This window comes from Arvicola amphibius, chromosome X (genome assembly GCF_903992535.2).
Source record: "Arvicola amphibius chromosome X, mArvAmp1.2, whole genome shotgun sequence".
NCBI classification, from domain to species: domain Eukaryota; kingdom Metazoa; phylum Chordata; class Mammalia; order Rodentia; family Cricetidae; genus Arvicola; species Arvicola amphibius.
The window spans coordinates 109,741,940-109,746,896 of NC_052065.1; the positions used below are offsets into that span (position 1 = coordinate 109,741,940).

Here is a 4,957-nt window from a genome sequence, read left to right on the forward strand (position 1 = left end):
GATGACAAGGTAAACATGGGCACCTAAAATAAAAATTATGCTTAATTGAATTTTTAAACATGATATTGGATATAAAATGTCTCCAATAGTATGTTGCCTCTTTGAAATTAATGTCTATATCCAGGTTTGTAGTTAATGGTGACTCACTAACAAAAAATTGTAATACTGTAGTTATAGATACAGATACACTTGTCATACATGTCATTTTACTTTATGTGTAAAAATACACATTTAGTAGCTAGAAACCAGCCTTAGCCACACACAGGAATTCGGGAGTAAGTTGAGGAAAAATAGGGGTCTGATGTAAATTAACCGTGAGTGTGAATATCCTTACATATGGCTAATGACTAACATAGTAGATACACGAGTTTATCTATTAACTATCAGAAAGTGGGACACCACATCCAGCCACAGCTAAGATGTAAATGAGAGAAAACTTTTTTTGTTTGTTTTTCAAGACAGGTTTTCTCTGTGTAATCCTGGGTTTCCTGGAACTCAGTAGACTAGACTGGCCTTGAACTTAGAGATCTGCCTGCCTCTGCTTTCTGAGTGCTAGGATCAAAGGTGTGTGACTTGTAGATGTCTTCTAAAAGTTGAATTTGTATTTATTTTTCTGTTTATCTTAAGTGGACACTGGAATCTAACTTTAGCAGACCTCACACCATTTCCTTACATGAACTGAATCCTACTCAAAAATAAAAACATTGTCTAGGATAAAAAGGAAATTATACTTCTTGACTTTTTCTTTTTGATATGGCAAAATAAGTTAATGTGTATCAAATCTGGTTTATAAGACCCAAGAGTTTTTTTTTGGAATTCATTTAAATAAACCCATCAGGTTTTGTTAAAACAGAACATACCTACATTAGAATGATTGTAGAAAGCAGTCTAGTGGTAGGGTATCATGCATTTCTGCCTCCTTTGTTAAGTGTTCTTGGTGAGAAATCCAGTGCATTCAATGCATGCATGGGTGGTTACATGATGAGTGTGTTTATAGAAGTTAGTGTTTTTGTTTTCTAGGTTGTTCTTTATTTTTGTGTTTCTTTTTTTTTTCAAGACAGGGTTTCTCTGTGTAGCTCTAGCTGTCCTAGAACTAGCTCTTGTAGACCAGGCTGGCCTTGAACTCACTGAGATCCACCTGCCTCTTCCTTACAAATGCTGGGATCAAAGGCCTGCACCACCACCACCTGGCCTGTATTCTAGATTTTTTTTGTTGTTGTTTTTTTCGAGACAGGGTTTCCCTGTAGTTTCTAGAGCCTGTCCGGGAACTAGCTCTTGTAGACCAGGCTGGCCTCGAACTCAGAGATCCGCCTGCCTCTTCCTCCCGAGTGCTGGGATTAAAGGCGTGCGCCACCACCGCCCGGCTATTCTAGAATTTTTTAATGGTGTGTATATGGGTGGCTATGTGCAAGTAAGAGCAGGTGCCCTTGGAGGCCAGGAGAGGCTGTCAAATCCCCAGGAGCTGGAGTTCCAGGCAGTTGTGAGCCACCTGATTGAGTGCTGGGAACTGAACGCAGGTCCTGGTTTTCAAAAAGAGCAAAGAGAACATGCTCTTCAACTCTGAGTCTGCCCTATCACCTGGGTACCCCATCCCTTTAAGACACAAGTTCTGCCCACTCCATCCCCCACCCCACCCCACCCCTGGTCTACGCCCTTTTCTCAGTGCCTCCCTTCTTCTTAGTAGGCAATTCCCTTCTTCCCTCCTTCCCCCTTTCTCTCTCTCTGTCCCTCTCTTTCTTTCTCTTCCCCCATTCTCTCCCTTTCTCTTAAACCCTCACAATACCCACTAAATAATTTCTGTATACCCCTCTCTCTGCATGGCTTATCTGTCTGTCCCTTATCCACCGCGCGGTTCCCCACACCTCTGTGTCTGCAAGGGTCACTCACACCATAAATCATAACAATGTTTCCAGCCCATTTGGGGAGTGTGAATATTTTAATCGCATTTGTGTGTGTGTGTGTGTGTGTGTGTGTGTGCGCGCGCGCGCACGCGTACAGGCATTTGCCACAGCACATGTGTAGAAGTCTGTTCACTCCTTTGGCCATGTGAGTTCCTGGGAATCAAGCTCAGATCTTGGCAGCAAGCACCTTTAGCCACTGAACCATCTCCTCACTAGCATTGTTTTTTTTTTTCTTTAGCCCAAACTGACCTCAGATTCAAGAGGCTTGTCCTGCCCGAGTGTTGCAATTACAGACATGAGCCACCATACCTGGCTTTTCGCAAGTATTTTTGTTAAGTCTAAACTAATGGGAATATATCATTGTACCTTGCTCATATTCACCCTCCCAATATACTTCCTCATCCTGCCTGCTTGTTCTTGCTCCTCCTTCCCTCAAAACCCTTCTTCTGCTTTCATGACACAATCAGAATTCCAAGCATGAGAAAAATGTGTGATATTTTTGTCATTCCCCAGCCTGCTCTGTTGTTGCACCCCTCCCCAAGATTCCCTTGGCCCACATAGTCTCTAGCAGAAATTGCTTTATTTTAGCATAGGAACAGTTTTTAAAAGTTTACCTGCTCTTTTTCCCTCAAATTTAAAAATTAATTGATGTATTAGGGTCTAGTTGCTCAGACCTATAATCCCAGCTGAACAGCACAGGCAAGAAGAGCCCAACCTTTAGTGAAATCCTGTCTCAAAAACTGAATAGTCATTATATTAAGCAAGATTGCTTACTGGCTAAAGATGCCACTAAGTCTGATGATGGGAGTTCAATTCCCATGACCCATGTTGGCTCCCACAAAATGTTTCCTAACCTCTACAGGTAATAAAATAAGGAAAATAAATAATAAAAATCAGCCAAGTGTGGTGCAGTCCTTTAATCCCAGCATTTCGGAGACAGAAGCAGGCAGATCTTTGTGAGTATGGGTCCAGCCTCAAGTTCCAGGACAGTCAGGTGTATACAGTGGGACCCTATCTCAAACAATAACAAAAATAATCATATTCAACATGCATCATTACCAAAAAATAAATATAATAAAACATTTAATGGGTGGTGGGGAATGACTTGTGTGGAAAGAAAAACATGTATCTGGGAGTCTTTCATTTTACAAAAAGAAAATTTTAACTTGTATCATGTAGCATCTTTACAAATTTTTCCTTTTACATACCAAGCATTTTTTAGCTGAATGCTAGGCCTGGTGCCTCAAGGAATGCAACAAGGACCCAAAGTCATGATTCATTACAGGGATTCAATCGATTTAGGTAAGGTTTGCACGAGCAGTAAGACAAACCATTGTTTACATTGTTTAACACTGTCCTCTGTGCATGTCATGGCCGTTACCCTCTTGAACTCTGAGCAGCTGGAATTACCCTCAGGAGACTCAACACAGTTTGGTCCATTAATTATATCATAAGGGGAGGGGCTTATGAGGTCTCACCTATTCCTAAAGATACATAGACAGTTAATAGTTGTTTACTGGGGGCAACTCACAAGGCCCCACTCTTCCCTGAGAATATATAGGTAGTTAACAGTTACTTGAGGTGTCTCAGGAGGACTGTACACTCAAGGAGAGATAAACAGTTACCAGTTGCTGGAAGAGAAACTAGGGCCTCATGGCTCCCAGAAGATAGCAGTTAACAGTTGCTGAGCACGAGACCCAGGAGCTCCCTACCCCACCAAGGATAGGCAGTTAAGAGTGGATGAGGGAAAAATCAGGAATCCCCAAGCCTCCCAGAGAATAGGCATAAATTGTCCATGCTCCTGTAAATAACGCCCATTAACCTCACTGGTTCACCATGCTAGACAGGGTTGAAATCTTTAGTCTGTAGTTTGGTAACCTATATGAGGTAAATAGGCTTTTGTTCATCTCCTTAAGTCACACAAAATTAGAATATGGTAGTCCTTTTGTCTTCAAAATCCTGGATTTTGAGATAGTTTCTTTTCTTTTTCCCAAGACAAAAAGGAGAGTTCATTTGGAATGCACATACTACAAATACAGTAGAATTTAAGGCAGGAGTATTCATGTTTTGAAAAAACATGGAACGCTTCACGAATTTGCATGTCATCCTTGCGCAGGGGCCATGCTAATCTCTGATTGTTCCAATTTTAGTATATGTGCTGCTGAAGCGAGCATGAGAGATACTGTTTCTTTAAATTCACATAATATCCATGTTTGGGGGTGTTTTTTTAGTGATTTCACACAAGAATAGCCATGCCATTTATGCCATTGCATTATTACTTTGGCAAAAGTTCTGGCAGAAAGAGCAGGACTTAAAGGCTTGGGTTTTTTGGTTTTATTAATTTTGGGGATGGGACAGGAAAGATGACTCAGTACGTTAAGAGCACTAACTGCTCTTGCAAAGGACCCAGGTTCAGTTCCCACCATCCACATGGTGACTCACAACCAGCTGTAACAATAGTTCCAGGGAACCAATACTATCTTCTAGCTTCTGCAGGCACCAAAGGCACACATGTGGTGCATGGACATATAAAACACCCATAAATATAATTTTTTAATTCTTAGATCTGATACGATACATCACTTTGGTACCCTGAGTACTAAATGAGAACAAAGACAGGTGAATACTAGTAGTGATCATTTTTCTCCTTGTATTTATCTAAAGTACATGTGAGGAAGCCTTTTCATGAGCCCATTGCTGTCCATACATTAGACATGAATACCTACAGTTTAAAAATTTTAGTAACCACATTAAAGAGCAAAAAGACATAGGTAAAATTACATTTCAGTAATATTTTATTTAACCCAATATATCTAAAGTACTATCAATTCAACATGTAATCTACAGGAATAATTACAGGTAACATTCTTTTCTAGTTCAGTCTTTGAAATGCAGTGTGTATGATAGTTATAACACATAACAATTCATTTACTACATTTCCAGTGCGCAGTAGCAACATATGGCTAGTGACCACCATACTGCATAGCAGAGGGCTACACAGTTCCAGAAATATGCCAATGTTTAAATGTGAATGGGAGAAAACACCCAAGAGTCCC

The 4,957-nt window shown here is 40.5% G+C and overlaps 1 non-coding gene across 1 annotated transcript; it reads right to left on the reverse strand.

Moving 5' to 3' along the window:
* Positions 1-3,972: 3,972 nt before the first annotated feature.
* Positions 3,973-4,075, reverse strand: LOC119805588. The gene has a single exon (XR_005283917.1). It is a non-coding gene; the product is annotated as a U6 spliceosomal RNA (small nuclear RNA).
* Between the last annotated feature and the right edge of the window lie 882 nt (positions 4,076-4,957).